Source organism: Lepidochelys kempii, chromosome 5, assembly GCF_965140265.1.
Source record: "Lepidochelys kempii isolate rLepKem1 chromosome 5, rLepKem1.hap2, whole genome shotgun sequence".
Classification (NCBI taxonomy): domain Eukaryota; kingdom Metazoa; phylum Chordata; order Testudines; family Cheloniidae; genus Lepidochelys; species Lepidochelys kempii.
In genome coordinates this window covers 117,202,708-117,224,991 of record NC_133260.1, presented here as the reverse complement: position 1 = coordinate 117,224,991, position 22,284 = coordinate 117,202,708, and the positions used below count along the sequence as shown (strand labels likewise).

Below are 22,284 nucleotides of genomic sequence, written 5' to 3'. Positions count from 1 at the left end.
TCTCCCACCAAAAGGATTTAAATAACCAAGCCAAACCAAAAAGCTGTCCGATCTCACATGACCTTTACCATCATTGCACGGTTCGCTCTGCGTGTCCGTATTATTCCTTTCTCCCATCGTGTTGCCTGTCTTGTCTATTTACATTGTAAGCTCTTTGGGATGGTCTCTCCTTCTGTGTCTGTACAGTGCCTGGCACAATGGGGCCCTGTTCTGGGTTAGCTCCTACGCTCTGCCATAATAAACTGGATAAATAAGGGAGGGGGCAAGGAACTTCTCCCGCATTTGTGCCCTTGCCAAGAGCCAGACGCAGTCCTCCTCCTTGCATGTAAACAGGGCAAGATCGGCAAAAGGCTTAGGCCATCAGTAGCGCTAACCTCCTCCAAGGAAGGGAGAGACCAGGCCACAGCTCTGCCTGCCCTCTGTCAGCCCGCAGAATGGGCGCTGCGTGGGGAAAGGGCATGCTGCACCTTGGGAAGGGATGTGATTGGGAACTGCTCTTGCCTGTGCTGCCACAAAGCTCCGGACAATGTTGGCCTGGATTCCGCATTGCACTAAACCTTGTGCAACCCTCTCCATTTGTGCACAGTAGGTGCATAATGCCACTGCTCTTACCCAGTAGCACGATGCTCCTGCTTTGCACAGGTGGAAGTGCCTATGCAAGGCGCGGGGCTATGGAGATTCAGGCCCGTTGCATCTGCTTCAGGCCCAGTGCCTTTGCAAGCTCCCTGTGTCCCTGTACTGTGGCGCTGTGCTTTTAAAGGTACCACGCAGCCCTTAGCTTATATTTTCAATTCTGTTGTCAGTACTTTCTTCTCAGAAAGTGGGATGGAAATAACAGGAGGTGTGAATAAGTGGAAGAAATGCTGGAAGTTAGATATTGAGCCCGTCTAGTTTAATGGGGGCACAGGAGGGGATTTTAGGTGTAGTGCCACGTTCGGTCTTTCCTAGTTGTACTACCTTATTTTAAAACCAGCTTTGTCGAATGCTTGTGCCTTGGAAAATCATTGCTAATACAGTTTCATTAAAAGCAGTACAGGCAGAGTGGAGAGACCAGTCAAGTTTCCTTTTTACTGAAGTAAAATAATATATTGTTGTAAAACAGATTACATTGATCTGCCCCAAGGCAATGTGAGGTGAAGGAAAGCTGTAGCTGCTTCAGTCTTTGGACCATTTTATGTAATTAACAAAAAGAATAAAGGTTGTGAGCTCAAATCTGTACAGTAGAGCAGCTCTTAGATGACAAGCCAAATCAAATCCTAAGAATAAAACAATTGATTTGTCTCTAGCATTTGCAATGATCTGAACCTTGTTTTTAAAACATTCCTGGTCAAAACCTTTGGCATTGGGACCAAGTCTAAAATCCATGGCAGGTAAATGGGTACTAACCAGCTTCGATCCTGTGCTTTTTTCCTTTTTCTGGAAAACTAAACAGAGTCTCATAATCAATTTGTGTCAGTGACTGGAATACTAACACACAATTTTTGTTCCATGATTGGCAATGCATTGCGTAGAAACACTGGGTGCACTACACAAACACCTAACATCATGCACGTAATGGACAGTAGACTCTCTGTTTTTTCTTTACTTTGTTTCTTGAGGAAATATGTTGAAGTAAACCTGTTACATTTCTTACCACTTTACTGTCCTTTACTATCACTCACTTTCCCCATCTTCCTACTCTATCAAACATTTCTTTACTGACCTCTGGTCATGGTCCAGCAGCTCAGATTTCTCTATCCCTCTTACCTACCTGCACTGGTGCATCTTTGTTCTGCCAGATCACTGGAGTCTTTGTTCAATACCATCCCCTCCTCTGCTCTTGGCTCATTTGCCCCACACTTCCCACTGTTTAGTCCATCACATCAATCAGCAATCATTGCTCCCCCTTTGCATCAGTTTTCACTGTTCATGTTCCTGTGCTATTGAGCAATTCTGGTGAAAATCCATAGACCACACTGATTTTCTGCACTCCTCAATTTGTCTGCTCTTCCTTAAATTCTGCCAAAAGCCTTCCCCCCTTGATTGGCTTACATGCCTTCCCTCTGTCACCTCTTCTCTCTCTGTCTTCTTATGCACTCTTAGCTTCCTCCCCACTTTGCTTTCTGCACAAGATTTTTCTACCTTTTTTTTTTTCTCCTTTCAAGTGTCAGTATCAAGTGCAAGCTCTCCTCTTCCCATGGCCTCACCCATCTATTCTGCCTGGACCCCAAGCTATCCTCTCCTCCTTCATCCCATTCTCTGATTTAGAAGTGTCCTCCCCTACTCTTAACTTCCAGTCCCTGGATTACCTGCCCTTCCTCCGTTCAACTGATCCTCTTGATCCCATCACCTTCTGCCTTTTCAACTCTGATACTCCTTTTAAAGTGTCTCAGGCTCATCACAACAATGTTAAGGTGTCCAAATTTACTAGTTACTGTTGAAAATATTGGCCTTACTTTCTTAAGTACCATGTGCACCTGGGCATATGTGTAGCTTTTAATTAGCACATATTCAAAATGTTATGCATTGTATGCACTGTACAAACAATAATTGAATTAAACCATGTTTTCCTTTTTATTTTTGAGAGATCTACTCATTGATAAATGGCTACATATTTGTTCATGCTGAGTAGTGTGTGTGTGTGATGTTACATTCCTAACTAATTCCTTCTTGCTACCACTGTGGAAATGTCACCACGGGATAGCTAGCTACAGAAAAGGCTCCATGTAGTACATTTATAGCTAGGGAACATTATGAGCGGTAATCTTAGATGCACCAGGGTGTCTCATTCTGTGTTTTGTTAAAATTTCCTTCCACTTCTGATCCTTTATGCACATTAGTGGCTGATCCTGTGCATAGTAAACTCAGTGGCAAAATTCCCACTAAAATCTTGGTGCAGGATCAGTCCCCAGCTATGTTTACAATACAGGTATTCATCTGACCTTGAGTACAGGAGATCAGAACAGAGCTATTAGTCTTGATCATTATTAATATGGGTGCATCCAAGTACCTATGTTTGATCTCTGCACACTGCTGCCTTCTCAGCTAAAATCATCCAGAAGCCTGCAATAAATCTACCACTGTTTTTTGTTGGTGGTGCATCGTGCATCAGATGCAACCAACCATCTGCTTAACATTGGGCAAAGTATGTTTTGTGGGGGGTTTTTTGTTTACTTTACATTTTTATTACATGGGTTTCTTTTTTGCCCTGTCCTTTGTTTGTAAATACCTTTTTGGTTATCTTGGTTACACTAACGATCACTCTAGGTTTCTGTTATGTTGTGTTTTAGCTCATTTGTAGCTGTGTAACCTTTATCTTCTTCAGCAGAAATCTGTTATACTTAGTGTCTTCCCAATGGTGAATGATTTAAAAGTTAGAGGAAAAATCTGTTTGTTTTTTTGGAATATAATGCGCGGGGGGGGGGGACCTCTCCCCCATACACACATACATTTGCCCTGTATAATAGAATATAAGCAATATTCAAGAAGATGACATTCACCTCCAGGGGTAGGGAGCAGGTGGTGAATGCACTGCCAGCTTCCCAGAGTGTCCATAGACAATGACAAAATCAGCTTTAAATTCCAGCAGAGGCTCAATAAGAGTTATAATCTTAGATGCAGAAGTGTCTCTTTCTATTGTTAAAATTTAGTTCTGTGGCTGATTCTTTTGGCGTATGAGGGGCTGATACTGTGTGCATTAAACTCAATGGCAAAGCTGAGGGGCCCCAAAGGAATCACTGCCTCTTTCGGGTGCCTTGGCCCTAACATTCCCTGGCTACTCTGTGGACATTGCCAGTGAGATCTGAACTGTCTAGTCAAGTGGAAGTTGCACAAAAATAGGAGCATTGCAGCCAAATTCTCCAGGCAGTTTTACTGCTGCTGGGAGCCACAGCCTGGCTTCCACTGATAAAAACCTGGGGCAAAATAGAGAACACCCAAGGCAAAGTAAATACACCTGGTACAGTTTCAATTCTGGCTTTTCTTGTTAAATGTCTACCACACAGCTTACAGAATGTGTCACAGGAGTGAGTAGATGTTGCTGTAGGAAGCTGAAACGTTTACTTTTTTGAATTTTAAAATATGATGCAATCTTAACATTTCATAAATGTTGAGAGCCAGAACCTCTGCTGATGTAAATCAGCATAGCTCCATTGACTCTGTGTTTGGTTAATACCACTTGAACATCTGGCCCTGAGTATTTTGCCTTTAGATGTACTTTTTTTCCCCCCTATATGTAGGTTTAGTGCAAAAAGTATACATGCCTGATATTGGTTTATATTCAGTCTTGTACTGTTTATCACCTGGGAAGCCCACCATGGAACACCCAAATATTACTGAGTTCGACTCATCACTCCTTTCTCAGATAAAATTCCTTTTGGCTTCAGATGGGAGCTTTGCCTGGGGAAAGAGTGTTGAACGGGACCCTCTCTGAGAAGGGACCCACAGCTGTGTTTGCAGCAGAGTCGCGGTGGACAGCTGTAACTTTTTAAAGATAAATATATTATTAAGCCTGACAGTTTTAATAGATCGATAACTACATGGTATAGCAACACATATTCAGCAAAAACAATTTCTGTGGAGCATAAGCTTCACAGTCTCTGGCCTTAATGTTTATCAAGAGCCATTTATGGGTTTGCACACAGTCCTTTATGAAGCACTTATTGATTAAGTAGTGATGCCCTCTGGTCCTTGGACATGGTTGACTATTTTTCAATTAAAATAAAAGAATATCTGTGTTACAGGTTCATTTCGAGCAGTTTAAGTGTGGTGCCGTGAGAGATGCTGTTGTCCATGACAGGATGGGATTATTATGATCAAATACTCTATTTTGACTTCACCCAGTGGCCAAGAGCTTCATATGGTAGACAGCCAAGGACTGGACTTTTACTAATAGTGTAACAGGTAAGACTATTGAAATCAGTTAATTTGTTGACAGCTTCAGGACTTCTATTAACTGTGGTTGTTCATAGCATTATATATCGCTCCCCTGTTTGTTTTTTTATATTATATGGCTACTTTACTGTATTAACTCAGAGTGATGTCTGTCATTTAAATTAATCCTTCTATTTTCCAGGTGTGATAAGGCAAAGACCAGGCTTAAGATTCACATTAGATAAGAACAATACAATTTTAATCACATACCTCTGAACAATAGGAAGGAATACAAAGATGTGCTTAGACATTATATTTTCTCTCTGTGTGTGTGTGTGTGTGTGTGTGTGTGTGTGTGTGTGTCTGTCTTAAATTGTGACAAGGTAAGCACTTGTTTTTCCATAAAACCGTTTTTTACTGTGGAAATCTGTTTTCCGCAAACAGATACAAAGAGATTATTCAATTTCACTTCCAAATAGCTCATGCATTACCTGAGAAATTTTGCTTTCTTAAAAAAGAAAAATGTTTTCGACTTAATCAAAGGACAAAAATCCAATGGGATGGACTCTGCTCCCCTTGCATCTGCGTAAATCAGGAGGAGCTCTGCTGAACTCAATGGCATTGCACTAGTCTGAAATCAATGGAAGTAAGGTAAAGCTCAGGCCTGTAGAAGCTGAGAATGGCCAGGATATGTGTTGTTTTATTTCAAGAGCTTGAGAACCCTTCCTTACCTTCAGGCAAGTCTCCCTTTTGGTGCCAGGCTAATTAATCTCGCTGCTCAGAACTATCCATAGAAATGAATTTACTTAATTTGATGTCATCTGGTGTGATGAGAGTCAATCAGCCACTGCCGAATATAACCAAAATTAAGCTCATCTGCTGTGTCTCCAACAGGCATCTCAGTAGTTTGGGGGCGGGGAGTGATTCTCTGTATCTTGCTTTCCTCCCCCATGCGAGACTGCAGCTAAGCCAGATTGTAGAAACCACTCATTAGTCTGACACCATGAACAAACTGCCAGACTGCTTGGTGCTAGTGACTGTCCTCCTTGGGACATGAACCCCCATGTTTATTTGACACTGGTTAAAGTCAATAATAGTCATCGTCTTTTTCATGGCCTGGTAAAAGGGGCCATTTACAAGTCTGTTAAATTTTCTCAGTGCTGCTGTATATATGTACTTTAACAGATTTGACAAAAGAACTATTTTTGTTCTAATGAATGGGGGGAGGAGGGGAATACAGCCGGTTTACAGTTCATCAGTGCATTGGAGATAAAAAACAATAATTAGAGCAAGAGGCATATTTGTAAACCTGATTACAAACCTAATCATATATTCTGTCCTCTGAATTCATAGTCCTCTGAATTCAGAAGTAATTATTTAATGAATATATTTGTTTCAAATATTTTCACCAAAACTGTGCTGCATGTGTTATATTTTGTTACTTTGGCAGGCTCAGAAGGAAGGAAAACAGACACAACTAATGACTGAAATAAGATGGCAGTTTACAGTTTGGAGAATAAATACTGTTGTAGCGGAAATTCGTGTGGTACAGTATTGAGGAAGTTTAATGGTAGTGCTTTCTGTTAAAACAAAAACACATTGTTTAAACTCTGGGCATCATGTACTGGTCTTTTTCTGTAGCCCTAAGGTTACTTTATACTAGGTGAACAGTAGGCTATCATAGGCCTAACTCTTTTATTCCAGTTTTATTGTGGTGTAGCTCTGCTGAAATACAGTTATATTGATTTAAAACTGGAGTAATCCATTGATGAATCAGAACCATTTATGCTTAGATAATCCTTATCTCCTAACCCCCAGCTTTTTATCCACTTTATGAAAAGTCCTTGTGAAACTTAATTTGTGGACAAGATGGAAGGAAGCAGGCAGTGGTGGTACTATGATTTGTAGTCTAAGACGTTGTGTACGATATGATATATGCTGTGTCTACAAATAGATGCATCAAATCCTCCTTTCTAGCTCCTCCCAAACTTTCCCATTTTTCACTTGCCTTCCACTCCTAGCAATCCTATCTTGCCTACACTATATAAACAAAATATATTTTAAAACTGTCATGTTTTAAAAGATCCTGAAATAAAAGATGAACCACATCTTCTGTTAATCCCTTCCTCTCATACCATGATCTATACATTGTCTGGATTGCTGATTTTACTGAAAAAAGAAAAGGAGTACTAGTGGCACCTTAGAGACTAACCAATTTATTTGAGCATAAGCTTTCGTGAGCTACAGCTCACTTCATCGGATGCATGCAGTGGAAAATACAGTGAGGAGATATATATAGACACAGAACATGAAAAAATGTGTGTTTATCATACACAATGTAAGGAGAGTGATCACTTAAGATGAGCTATTACCAGCAGGAGAGCGGGGGGCAGGGGGGAAAGAAAACCTTTTGTAGTGATAATCAGGAGCAGTCTTCTTCCAAATCACCCCCAATTCGTTGTTAAACGTGGGGGGCGGGGGAGTGTGGCCGGCTGTCACCTGGACTGAAAATAATTAAGGCAGAGCTACAATAGATAGGCACTGATCAGAAATCCCCCTGTAGCTCCAGTCTGCTGCTAGGCGCAGTGTTGAAAGCTTCACCCAGGGGATGGGTGAGCAAACCCAACTATCACAAAGACTAGCCAAAGTTATTCAACCATGTTCAGATGGCTAGATACGGCAGGTGCTTACATTATCTAGAAAACTAAACACCAGATTTCTGCATTCCTCATGACTGCTACTATCACCCTTTATCTATTTGCTTTTAAAGAACCTCTTTAGATACATCTTTGCAGAATGGGCCATATCAGCTCAGAACAGGTCAGTACCTAGTACTTGCACTTCTGAAATACTCTCTCAATACAAATTTGCTTGAAATGAAATCTCATAATCCTGTTCCTGAAATTTATGTGTCAGTTAAAAAGGGGGAAGCTTCTTCACAACTTTATATCTCTTATGAGGCTTTTTATCTTTCAGGCTTTATCCATCTAGTCATCATTTAATCATCTCATCAATCATTAAATTTCAACTCCTGAGCAAGTTCAGCAGGCAGAGGAGGAAACATTACATGAAGAGAAAGTGTCAGATACATTCACCAACATGTTCACAAATAAAACTAATTAAGCTGCTATGAAAAGCTACCTAGATTGTTTCTCTCTAGGCGTTCTTCTGAACAGACTGGGTAAAGCATGTCCTAGCTGAAATGGGAAAAAAAGCCAGAATTACTATTAAAAACCAGGCTGCATCCTAAGTGCTGCATCTGCGTAGCCCTATGCTTTGGGGGTGTTTGACATCTGAACAGCCATCTGAATTTTGGTCTGTACCTGGGAATAGGCAAATAGGTTCTGGGTTTTTTTGGAACCTGTGTCAGATCAAACTTTAAATCAGAATGTTTGGATAATGCCCTCCCAGCTTCTCTATTTTTATTTTTGAACCCCTCTGCATTTCTTGTTTCTGGCCAGCACTGTGATAGGATTGCTGAAAATATTCTATTTCGACTGGATTTCTAGCCTGACAAGCTCAAGATTTCAAGATAATTTTTGCAGAGAACAGAGGATCAGAAAATCATCTAACTGTCTGGGTCGTTGTCCATACCGAATTGTTCACCTGGCTCTTTAGAATAATGGCATCTTTTTCTTCATTTGGGATTTCCATAGTTTTGGGTCGTTCCCCTCCCCATCCTGATCCCTTATTGACCAGCATATTGTACCATTGTAATGAAAAAGACACTTTACACTCGCCTCTTGAAAAGTTTCCTTCTTTGATCGGATGAGAATGAAAGACTGATAGAGTATGTTTGGTATGATGCAGCTTGATGCTGTTGTTTTAGCTATGGGTACATCTTTCTTCCCATTACAAAATGGAAAAGAAAATGCTTGGCCATCAGAACATATCGAGCTAAAAATCAGTTTCTTATAAAGTTCCTAATCCAGAATTGCACAATAGTTCATGGTCTGTCAAGTAAATAATACGCATTTTAAGAAGTCCCTAAATATGTGTTTGAAATGATAGGTCTTAGCACCTTTAGATGAGCTGTCATGGTCTATTGGGTAAATTCTGTGTGTGTGTGTGTGTGTCTATGTCTCTCTCTCTCTCTCTCTCTATAGCCTTACTATATAGTTATACAATGAAATGTCTTTTAAAATGTCCTTTGGAACCTCTGTGTCTTGTCAGATGGAATACAATACATATTTTAAAAATTATATGAATTCTGAAGGGGTTTTTTATTAACATTTTATGATTGAAAACAAAACAAAACTAGATAAGAACAGTATTAAAGACGCTTGAAAGACAATAATATGTGTGTGTTCTCTTAAGCCGAGGAATTCAGAATTTATGCATTAAGTTAGTCCAGCTCACCTTATCTAGGAATTGCAGATGTTGCCTTGAGCCTTTGTTACAGGTCTCAGGATGGTGGGATGACCTTACAGACCATACCAGCTTCACTAGCTTAGTAAAACAGGATAAATTAAGGATGAATTTCAACCTGTGCACCAAAAACTGGTCTCAATAATGAATAGGTATTGCTTGTATGGAGTGAAGACAGAATGATACAACATTGTAAAATGTTTCATTTTGCTCTAACTCCTTTGCCCAAATCTCAGCTGCCTGAATTTCTGCTAGGTCTAGGATCTTTCTTTAATGGACACAATAATGTTCTGACACCGCTATTATTGACTCTTATCTTACTTCACAAGTAGTCCTACTGAAATCAAACGAGATAGCTGCTACTACTCTTAGACCGTACCTTACACCTTCCTGTGCTGCTGACACATCAGGCAGTCCTGTTCCTCTGTTGATTACAGTCGCCTGCTAGTTCCTCCCAGGTAATGCCAGTGCCTTCAAAATCCACTATCAGTGCCTTCTTCCCGTTCTTCCGTGGCTTTCCTCATGTTCTCTCTCCTTCCTTGGGCACCCAGTTCAATGCTTGCTTAGCATGTCTTCCATCTTCCATACAGTGTACGTGTCCCAGCCATCTGAACCTTTTCTTTGATAATATTTTCTAAAATGTCCTTCTGTCATTTGTTTTGTCTTTCCATGAAAGCATAGTATCTTCCTCAACCATCTGTGATGGCAGCCTACAATCTCTTTTTGTTAGCACTCTAATTGTCCAAGTTTCTGCTCCATACTGTAGCATGCTCAGTACAATTGCATGGTATAATCTGACCTTTAGTTTGGTGTGGAGATCTCTGTTTGACCCTATATTGTTCATTGTCCCCAAAGTAGTTTGCTTTTCCTAATCTCATATGGATATCTTCATCACAGCCATTTCCAAATGTCATCACGTTCCCCAGATAATGGAACTCTTCAACTTTTTCAGTTTCTTTTCCATCCACATACATTCATATGCATCTGTTGTCCCATTTCTTATCTTCATAATCTTGGGTTAGTCTGCATTTATTTTCAGTCCAATTTTTGCTCTTTCCTGATCTATCTCTAATATAAGGCTAATCATTTTGTTCTCCATCATATTTAAGCAATGTCATCAGCAAAGTCAAGGTCTCATAACTCATCTCCACTAATCCATTTCACACCTGCTTCATCACCCAGCCTGTTGGTAATGCAAAGCTAATTTGTGATCACATGCACCCTTGTCTAACTCCAGTCACAATATCGAACCACTCCCCCAGATCTGTATCCGATCATACCACCCATCCACTTCCATCATAAACTCCTTATTATGTTGATCAGTTTCTCTGACATCCCATAGATTTTAGCAATATTCCACAAATTCTCTCTGTGGATACTATTTAACACTTTCTTAAAGTCAATAAAGAGGATTAAGATTGGTTTTTGCCAAGTAATAGCTTTTTTCAGTGTAGGCAACTTCATTGCACAGGTCAGCAACAACTCTGCTAGCTGGGAAAGAGTCACTGGCACAGCAACAGAAGGCATCTGAACTGATAATGATGAATGGCTCTTGATTCTCTTTGGCACAAACACCCTAAAGACAGGAGGCAGGCTCTTCCAGCACAAGAGGATTCATAAACTCACATAGACATCACCAGACAATGTGACTGTCAACCAGATAGACCATGTGCGTATATCTAGCAGATGGGAATCTTCTCTGAGGGCTGTCAGCATTAACAGAGATGATGACGTTGGCTCAGAATGTTATCTTTTAGTGACAACGTTACAACTGAAATTAAAAAAATCACAAAGACAGACAAAAATTGTTCTCGCAATAAAGATGTTCAGGGACAAAGAAACGTAGATCAGATTCCAGTGTTTTACAGGACCAGGCTGGTGAAAGTCTGAAAGATACATGGTCTAACTAAAAGAAGATGGTAGTTAACAAAGCAGAGGAAGTAGTGGGCCATCGAAGAGGGTGGAAGAAAGATGCATGGTATATATGTGGAATATGGGGAGCGATTGACTAGAGGAAAGCTGTGAAGACAGAAAAGGAACAGTACAAGACATAGGCAGAATTCTTAGAGGCAGATGCAAGATACAGAGAAAAGGACAAAGAAATAAAGATAGAAAGATAGAAATACCTAGATCCAAGAGAGGACTGCAGAGGCAGAAGAAGCAGTGCAGGGGGAGACTTCAAGTAGTTTTGTAGAGTAGTGAAAAACCTCTCATGAAGTATCAGACCATCACAGATAATGCCCATCAGGGATTCTCATGGGTGGATGTTGAAAACTTATGAAGAACAAGCCAGATGATGAAGAGAGTATTTCTCTTCCACATTAAACTGTCTCGAGCCAATGATCATTCACAGATTAGAGAGAAATGCCAATTATAAGAAGGGACCAGTAACACTCAGTAAAATTAAAACAGCCATCAAATGCCTCAGATAAGGGAATGCTCCTGTGGTTGACAGAATTCAAGCAGGGATACTGAAGGCAGGAGGCAATATTCTGATGGAGCAACTAACAAAACTCTGTAATGAAGTATGGATGAAAGAAAAGTACCACAAGACTGGAAAAATGCTACCATTGTGGCATTGCCAACAAAAGGATTATCTTTGTGCTTGAACTGGAGTGGTATTGTACTGCTATCAATCCCAGGCAAAGTAGATGATGTTGTGAATAAAAGTTCTCTCTTTGCCAGATTATCAAAAAGATGCTGATTGGGGAAAAATGCCATTCTACTACTCGATGTGTGTAATGACCCAAAATCCTAATGGAGTAGGGTAGCATATGTTCCGTATTGACATAGCACATTATTTGGATTCCTCCCTCTGATAATTAGATTATCACAGATTGGTCCAGAGTGTCAGGGAGTCATAATCAGTATCTGGATGCTTCTCCCTTCCCCTTTCCTCCTCTCCCCTTCCCTAAGCTGATAGCATAGGACAGAATCTGGGCTCTGTGTGGTACTTATTATGGGTGGGCTTTTTGACTGTATAGATAAAAATGCACTTAAACACATGCACACCCCTATTTGAAATTCTGGACCAAAATTTGCAATAATATATTTTGCTGGGATTTCAGAGTACCCATAGGTGAATCTCGGTCCTTTCCTATCTACATTCATGTTGTAGAATGCAGCACTATAATAACCACATTCTAAACTGGAAGAAAAGAATAATGACAAATAGTAACGAATTCTATGCAGTTGCAAGACTGATCCTATTACTGTTTTTCTGGCATAGATGTGTTCCAGCAAAGTAGGTGGGCAGGTCAATTTCTTACTGCATATTGGGAATTCTTCTGCTACTTTGATTACATTAGTTCTACTTCTGCTTCCCACAGTGGAGCTAAACATTTATGGAATTGTTTTGTAACTGACATATGCTCTTCTCTCAGATAAACCACACAGTGTATTAATTTTTACTAGATTTAAACATGTGAAAGAATAGCTAAATTCAGCCTAAGTGCTTACTTTACTGTGTAGCTTAAACTGATCCCTGTTGTCCTTGAATGGTGAATGCTTTAGAATGGAAGAAGGAAGGAAGGTGTTCCAGGAACATGCAGTCTCTACTGTTCATGAACTGTAAGCATTTGGTAAAGGGCCTTTTCGTTTCAGGGAGGAGGGAAGATTAGCTGTGGGGAGATGCATTCACACAGAGATTGAAGAGCTCAAGCTAGTACTTAGGTGAACTAGATTGATTCGTGGCTGCCATTTTAGATCAGCTTTTATTTTACTCAAACTGTCAAACAAGTGTCACTGCATTTTTTTTTTATTTTTTTGTTTTGGGGCTTGGATAAGATACCTGAATACTGAGGGGCAATCTTTTCAAAGTTAGATGTGAGCAACTGCACTCATGTATTTAATTACTCCTAGGGGAATTCTGCACCACTGTGCATGTGCAGAATTTATGTCCCCTGCAGATTTCTTTACTTCCCTGCAGAAAAATGACTTTGTGACAGGGAAGCAAAGGGAAGCCACAAGAGCAGTCATACGACCCTCCCAAGCAGTATGTTTTGGGTGCCCAGAGCAGCCAGCAGAAAGGTAAATCACTGTGGGGCAGGGAAAGACCTGGCTGGTGGCTCCTTTCCTGCGCTGGGCTCAGCTGCGAGTCCCAGCTGGGCTGGGGAGGATGGGACTTCCTCTTCCCTTCCATGGCATCCAGGGCCAGGTCACACCCACCCCCAGATTTCTCCTCCCGCTGCAGGAAGCTCTGCAAACTGCCCCACCCCATGCTTCCCGCACCCATCGCTCCTCAGCTGCGGGGGAGGGATCATTGTACAGGGAGCTGCTCCCCCATCCACCCAACCCCTATGCATCCAGATGCCCTCATACCCAGCCCCTCCTGTTGAGCTGAGCCCCCCAAACTCAGAACCCCCCTCAGAATTCAGAACTCACCACTAAGTCTGTGTCCCAGGGGGAGCTGCACAGTGATCTCCCATCTCTGTGCAGCCAGTGGCCTGTGCTCCCCAATGCCATGCTGGAGTCACTACCAGGCAAGTATCAGCAGGTTTCATGGTAAAATTTTTGCAGCTTTCTATTTCTGAAATCACAAAATGCTGTAAATCCCACAAAATAACCTCTTGTAAGATTTCTATCCTGATATTGAAGCCAAAGAGCTCCAGATAGGTTGTGGCTAATGCTCATCCAATTCTGAACCTCTAGATATTTGTCCATCATTATTTTACACATCATTTTTACCATAATTTCAAATATATTTGGTAAAACTTCAAATTTAATTATGGCTGTGGCTTGCTACACATTTTCTCACACTCCGTTTCAGCATTAAAGCTCAGGTCAGATTTTCAAACTTAAGATGACAAATCATAGACATGTAAAGCCACATTTAGACAGAAATCCACTTGGAAACAAAACTCAGTCAATAGTGAGCTCTGATCTCTCAGCAGAATAATAGTTTATTGTTGAAACACATTAACTGTGTGTATATGTGTGACAAAAACATATTGTGTTAAACTGTTTATGTTAATCAGAAGTTTAGTCAAATAAAGGCTTCCCCCCCACCAATCCCCACAAAAGAAAATGCTCAGGTTAGCAGTAAATTATAATTTTCTCTCATTTGTGCTCAATTTGCCCATAACTCACTCATGCAGTCTACTCTATTGAGTTATGAAGCTTTCACACTCCTGAGATAAAACCATAACTCATTCCAATCAATGAGACGGATTCACTAATGCATTTGTACTTGGAAGTAATGTTGTCTGAAACCGTGTTCTCTAATTAATCAGCAGGCAGTTTACTCCTGGGGGAATTCTGTGCTACTGCGTGTGCGCATAATTAATAAGCCGTGCATATTTTTAATATTTTGAGCTGAAAAAACTGCTTCTGAAATGTTGCTGTAGTTCCACCTTTTGCCCACCAGAGGGCACTGATAGAACACAGCAGCAGCTCCCAACCAGCTAGAGAAGAGAGTCTGCCTTCTTCACAGCACCTGTCAGGTCAGGTCAGGAGATGGGCTATGGGAGACAGACAGCATGGGGTGGTGAGGGGGTCAGATGGGCTCATAAGAGCTAGTGGAGGATGACAGACTGGAGCAGAGGCTGAATGGGAGTGGAGGCACAGGGCCACACAGTGATGCAGTTCAGAGCTACATAGTGACAGAGGGTTGCCGAGTGGGGGCACATAGAAACATGGGAACGGGAGAGGGGAGACAGGGCCACATAGGGACAGGGTATGTATTAGGGGAGGCACAGAGACACGGGGATGGGGGAGAGGGTACAGAGTGACATAGGGACAGGATAAGGGGGTGTCTGAGTGGGCGTGGAGGGACAAATGTGGACAGGGGATGCAAGGACTCATGGGGGTGCAGGAACACGTGGGAACAGTGGCAGATGTGCCTGACTGAATGGGAGAGGCTAGGGGTAAGCCAAGGTCTGCATGGGGAAAGTTCCCTAACAATCCCTCCCCACCCCGACAAAAAAACTGTTCCATACTTTTCCCACCCACACCCAACAACCCTCCAAGTTCACAACCAGGCTCCTTCCCAGCAATTTACTTCCCTCGTCCTCAGCTCCTCCATTACCCCTGACTCCCCCAAGCCTTTGCACTGCTTCTGTACAGGATATACAGTTCTGTAGTGTAGTTTAAATTAATTATTACTCAGAGTTTTGTATTTTTATGCCTAATAAGGAATCTATTTGTCAAAAAAAAACATTTCCTGACTCTTTTTTGTCTGTATTGTTACAGACATACTTGCTGACAGGTATTTTGAAATAAATGACCAAAAATAATTGAAACTGGTGTGATTATATTGTGTTATTCTGACAAATAAAATATGCAGAATTTTAAAATATTAGCACAGAATTTTTAATTTTTTTGTTGCAGATTTTTTTAATTTTTGGCACAGAATTCTCCCAGGAGTAGCAGTTGTATTAATTACTCTGTTAGTTCCAAAGGACTAATCACACTATACGCACTGTGCAGTACTTACTTATGTCTTTATGCTTTGCTTAATCAATATCTCAACATCTTCAAGCTATCACAGACAAGCATGCAAATTTTTATCAATAACACTTCAAGTTAGAAATATTTTGGTATGCAACTTTTGTGTCTGTAAAGCAAATAAACTTTTGCTGGTGTAGCAATGTTAGTTAGGGGAGTGATTTTTTTTCCCTTCCACATTTCTATACTGATAAAAGCACTAGTGTACATGAAGTCACACCAGTTAAAAATAATTTTGCGGGTATAGCTTATTTTGCTTGCCAAACCAGTATCGATTAAACTGGCAAACATCACTTTTTTTTGCCAGTATAAGCTGTGTCTCCCCTAGGAAGGTTTGCTGGTACAGCTATGCTTGTATAGATGTATTGGCAAACCTTATTTAGAGTAGACCTGGCCTAAGTAAATGAGTTCTAAATGTTACACTGCAATGATATTTTAGTTGGAAGAAAAGAGAAAATGTCCAATTTCCAATTAGTACAGGAATGGCATGTGTAGCCACTTATTTTCCTCGGTCTGTTTAAAGGTATAGTGTCAGCATAAAAACATATTTAGATAAATATCAAGCTACATCAATCAGATTACATTAGAACTTAAAAATGAATGAATCTGTACCACTCAAGTTTATTTATTAGCATTTTGTGTTTGTTTAATTTTTGCATTTCACTCATTTGGATGACAAACTAGACTGTTCTGTTCCATTTTTGTGTCTAGTCAGTTTCACTTTTTGATTTTCTTACTATACTACTGCATTATTTGGGCTCCCAACATTTATTTTATTTATATTTATTTTCTTTACAGAGTCATGTAATCTCCCTACTCACTTTAGCTAAATCTTAAAATTCTTAATGTTTACTCAGACCTACTCCAAGGTGAGTTTTACAAGAGTAGTAACTGAATAAGGAATTTGAGATTTTGCTCAGTTATGTTCAAAACTTTTTTTTATTTAAACCTGACATAAGATCACACTGTTCTTTTCACAAGAAATCTCTTCTCACTGGGCTAGAAAATCGTATAGATATGCAATCTCTTGTTTGGTTTTTCTGTTTTGGGGGATTATTATTGATCCTTATTTAGTGTAGGGCTAGATCTATAGCTTCTAATTCACAACTCTGATGGTTTTCTACAGTCCAGGATATGTTACTCTATCAGTACGTTATTCCATTTTCTTTAGGTAAAACAAATGCAGCAATAAATTTGTTTTCACCAGCACAATGATGAATAGATATCTTGTATGACAGACACCTCAGTTGTCATTGCTCAGGAGAAATTAGTGCAGCATATGAAACAGCATGCAATACAATTGCCTCTCTCTTTTTCTTGGTTTGTTTTTGCATGTGGACTATTTACACAGCTCAGTTGTTGTTATGCGCCATTTAGAGCTTCTCCGTTGCAATATTTCATGTAATGTGGGAACAAATGAGACCTTACGAGAAAAACTAAAGAATTCCTATTCTTCACAATTTGTATAATGTGATGCAGAACATGACTTGAGTTACATTTTGAAAAGTAAAGATAGCTCAGATTAAATAGGAAATAATAGAGTTTAGAAGCTTTTGTGTTTCCCAGAAGTACAGTGTAATGAATATGTTGGCTCCTCAAATCAAAATGCATTCTGGAAGTACCAACTGGAGGAGGATATAATCAGTCAGAGGCAAGAGAGTTATGACAGAGTTTGGATTCCTGGGGTAGTAATTTGGGCTTTTGAAAGAACAAAGGAGCCCCTTCCTCATATGCCTGATCCAAAGCCAAATGAAGTTAAAGGAATGACTCCATTGACTACAGTGGGTTTATCAGGTCCTGAATCTGGATGGGTAGTTCATGCAGATTGAATTCTTTGACATAAACCTGGATAAGGAACCCCACTTGAACAATCTGAGAGGCACAGTCTTCTCCTTTGTGTCAAACCAAAGATGTCCTCTATCGTAGTTTTAATTATTTTATAATGTACTTTGTAATCTAAGCATGGCACCTGTGAGCTATTTGAATAATAGGGTATGGGTGTGTCTACACAAACAGTTAGATCTCACCAAGCCTGCCAAGCACTATCTGTCCCTTTGGACCTTGCTGATGAACACTACCAGTTCACAAATGTGCTGTAATTTCATCCCGTTTCAAAGCAAGGTAGATCAAAAGACACTAACTGTTAGTGCATGTCAACAGTGTCCACATGGATGGTTAGTGTGCAGCAGGCTAGTGCTGGGTAGGTTCACACCCCAGCTTGCTGCAAACTAAATTTGTGTGTAGACAAGCCCTATGTGGCAACCAGATTGAATTTCATATTTCTCTTTGTTTCTGCACTATGCATGTAAAGGCTATTTAAGGTCCCTGGAGCTGGATGTGAATATGAATAAGCTAGGCTATATGCTCGGGGAGGGGGGGTGGATCTCAGAGAGAAGGAACCTGAACTTAGTTCTCAGAGGAGGTTGAATGAGGAACAGAGGAAACAGTCTGATATCCAGTTAAAGGTGAGAAAGTTTTGATTCTCTTGTGCAAACGGTGCCAGAAAGGGACTGGCACGGGTCAGTGCAGATGCAATGTGAGTTAGATGATCCTAGGGGGTGCTAGGCTTTGTGATGGATGTCCATTTTCAGTACATGATTTACTTATGAACAGGATTTTAGCACCTGATCAGAAGCAAGTGACAGGCCACGTATGGGGGGGGGGGGGGGTAGAAGGAGATGGTATTGGGCACAGAAGCTTTTCCACATAGAAGACAGTGGAGAGTAGATGGGGTGGGGGGTGAAGAACGTTTCTTCTAATGTAGAATGATGCAGAGTGGGGCAATATGTATAGGCGTATGTATGGTGACCTGCCAAAACAAAGGCAGGAAAGTGGGATCTGCATTTCTGCAGCCCTGTGTAATAGAGGTGGAGGGATTCAATACAAAGCTGCTTCACCATTCACAGAAATGATGTCACTGCAGAGAGAATCCCAAAAATTAAAGGAAAAGGCACAAACCAAAAATAGCACCAAAACTTGTATTTTTTTTAAAGAAAACTTCCATTGTATTATGGAGATAAGGCCCCCATCTCTGTACTGGTCTCTTGATCAATAATGCCCAGCTGAGGTATCTTCTGCTCCCTTCTGCTCTTTGTATAGCCAATAAAGAATCAACACAGTGGATCTTATTGAAGGTTGTAGTTTTCATGAGATATCTCTACAAACATATAGCACGTTGTAGTTGTGGGTCATAGTGATACCACAGACTGAGATGTCCTGGAAGCTAAATTTAGATTATTAGAAAGATTTATGTTGCCTTATCTGGAAAGCTTCTAGTTCTATATTCAGGGAAACATTGAATGAAACTGAAAGGCAGGAAATTAGAAACCAATAACAGGAAACACTTTTTTTAATAGGACACACAATTAACCTGAGGAACTCATTGCCACAAAATAACATTGAGTTCAAAAGCTTAGTCGGATTATTTATTTATAATATACACACTCTCCAAAATTATGTTTGCAGACCAGATAATAAAATATCCGGCTACAAATCTTCATGTCACAGGATATGAGCCAATCCCTAGTTCCTCTAGTTCAGGTAGAAATTCCCCGAGAGGCAGGTTTTAACAAAACTGTTTACTACCGGTTTTCTTGCACCTTCCTTTTAAATGTCTAGTACCAGCCATTGTTGGAAACAGCCTGCTAGACTAGCAGGTCCATTGGTCCCATAGGGAATGTTAATTCCTCTGTTTGTATAACAGTGTTTTTTAGACTGAGGGAATCTAGTACTGACTGATATTCTGTAGTATACAAATAACAGCTGGATTCCCACAGAAATCAAATATATGCAAAAGCTGAAAACACCTGAAAATGAATGCTGGTTGCTTACCAGTAGTTTCATTATCTGCAAATACCACTCCAAGAAGCGTTAACATGACTAGAGAGTGGAATGATTTTTTTTTAAAGCAACACTGGTTCACATAAATCAACAATGAACAATAGAAACAGATAAGTTAAAATTCTCTTCCAGCCCCTTAGCAGACACTTCTGGTGAAAGGGGATGGCATCTGTAGAAACATTCACTGAGAATAAATGATACCTTTTGAGATCTTACTCTTTAAATATTTCAGAGTATGGCATTGGCTGGATAAAGCTAATCTGAGGATTGTTGCTCTTGGTATACACTTCTGTGGACGTGGAAGTCACAGTGCAGCGTGGTAGCCAAGCAGTAATAGAACTCAGGTACCGTAACTAGAGCTGTGAAGGGGTAGAAAAGGTTCAGTCCTTAGGATTTGAGCCAATGCTATCTCTGGGGATGGAGTCATGTTCCTCTATGAACAATCAGTAGGTCATGAAGACTATGATTCATACCCAGACCAGGAAACCATCATCATCTCTAAATTATGCTGCTTACCTGCCTCTAAGCCACAGGAAGGAACATATACTCATCAAGGACCAGTGCTGCCTTTGGGCCAGCTGGGGTAAATCAGTGTAACTTCATTTTCTTACCTTATATAATTATTATGAAGTTCTTAAAATGTTTGAAATAGTCTCTGCCCCAGTCATGTTTTAGTTTGTCAACACTAACCAAAAAAAAAAAAAAATCCAAAACAAAGCACTAAAGGAACACTAAAGGAAATTAAATGGGCATAGCTGTCTTTCTGTCTTTCCTTTGTGAGCTCATAGTTGGTTTGTGAGTAGCAGCTGAAGTACATTCTGCTACTTTGGGTGTTTATGTTATTGGGTTTACTTAGTCACACATGCTGTCCTTGGGTGGCTGGAACTCAGTTTGCTTTGTTCTTTATAAATGTGAATTGGTTTCAAATCCCTGCCTGTCGTCATTTGGAGCTCTGAGTCTAGAGCTGGTTGGAAAGTGTGTGCCCCCAACCACCCACTCAACCTCTATTCTGTTTTTGCAAAATTGTTTGAAAAGTTTTGTTTTTGTTCCAATGAGAAACACAAACAGATTTTGGAATCTGGAAAGTTGCTGCAATTTGGAATTGTCATCCTCTGGTCAGCTGTAACTGAGTCTTGTGGGTAAGATACAGGGCAGTGACTCGGAATTCCAGGGTCAATTTCTGGCTCTGCCACAGACTCCCTGTGTGATCTTGGGCAAATTACCTCATCTCTCTGGGGCTCATACGTAATCTGGAGATAATACTTCCTTTCTCCATGCTTTATTCTGTTTATTTTCATTGCAAGCTCTTCAGGATGAGGACAGTCAGTTATATGTCTATACGGCATCGAGCCCAATGGGGCCTTGATCTTGGCTGAGGCGTTTAGGTGCTTCCGTCATACAAATAATTAACAGTGATAATTCATTTTATTCAGGTCCTCCTGGATGGGCTCTCATTTTCCTTTTCTTTTTAAGTGGAAATCACACAAGTTGTGGTGAGGAGAGATTAGTCCTATGTTCTGACCACAGAACAGGTAAAGATAAAGCAAATTTTCTGACGCTATAACTCACCCCATGCGCCCCACCTCTAGCCTGGAGGAATAATTTGTATGGGTGAAAAAACTATTTATTCTCATGCTCATTCAGCATGGCCTCTCAGCTAAGAGTGCAATTAAAGATGTCAATTCATGAGATATGGAACTTGACCAAGGCCACCAGTTCATTTCCAGTAGGCCACCAAACAGGCAACTGATTGTAACAATTTTCAGTCACTGCTGACCGGAGGAAATGTCAGATACCAAGAGGCAAAAGGCTCCATATGCCAATGATATATCTACTTCTTATGATTCTTTCTTCCTAGAAGAAGCCTAGTTTCCCTGGCATTTCTTTTCACATGCTTTTGTGCTTATGTAGCTGTTTTATACAGCAAGTAGGTGTGGATGAACATTTAAGCCACCATTTTAAACATGATTTTGGGAGCCTGTTTTTGAGTGCCCCACTTGAGACACTTGGGTGTTGATTTTCCAGAGGTGTACATCATCTGCACCTTCCTATGACTTGCTCTGAAGTTGTGAGTGCTCAATCCTTCAGAAAATCAGGCCTACGCTATGTCAAATTGGACAGTCAAAATTGCTGCCCACTCCTTAAATTTTGGCTAGTGTCTGATATTGAACTGGAAATAGAAAGAATAGGCTGGTTTGAAAATGGATGGAAACCAATTTTAAAAACCTAGTGTATGAGAGAGAGAGAGAACATCTGATTTGTATAAATCTTGATACGTTTGACTCTTGCTAAATTGAGAGTGCCCTCAATTCCAAGCCAGTCAGTCAGAGTTGAGGATATTTAGAACTTTCCATCAGGTGCTCAGTGCCTCATAGGTCTCCATTTAAAATGGTGGTGAGTTTGGCAGGCAATCTTCTGCACTCCCATCACATAGTGTGAACTCACTATCATCCCATTTCATTGTCAATGTGTGGTTGTGGAAGAACAGGCACTTGAGCTCCATGGCCTTCCTCTCCTTAGTGAATATGGCTGCAAGGCAAAGAAACAACCTGTTGAAACCTTGAAGTCCAAACACATCTTTGAGGGAAGCTGCTCCAGTGGGTCAAATTCAACCCTGGAATAAGCAAATGCATTTTCCTATTGATTTCTATGGAGGTTGCAACTGCATTAACCAGGCAGTAATTTGATGTACATTATATCTTACCGATAAGGGTCCCTAAACTTGTGAAAGATTCTGGTTCAGATTTGGTCATCTCAAGCAGATTGTTAAAATATTTAGTA

At 40.5% G+C, this 22,284-nt stretch overlaps 1 protein-coding gene across 3 annotated transcripts in view; it reads left to right on the top strand.

The window, feature by feature from the left end:
* The window catches only part of LINGO2 (leucine rich repeat and Ig domain containing 2), a 760,520-nt gene that overhangs the window by 515,719 nt on the left and 222,517 nt on the right, over positions 1-22,284 (top strand). For all 3 annotated transcript variants that reach the window (XM_073345577.1, XM_073345578.1, XM_073345579.1), the window contains one exon: positions 4,722-4,881. The gene's annotated coding sequence lies outside the window, so the exon portion shown is untranslated. The remainder of the gene's footprint in view (positions 1-4,721; positions 4,882-22,284) is intronic.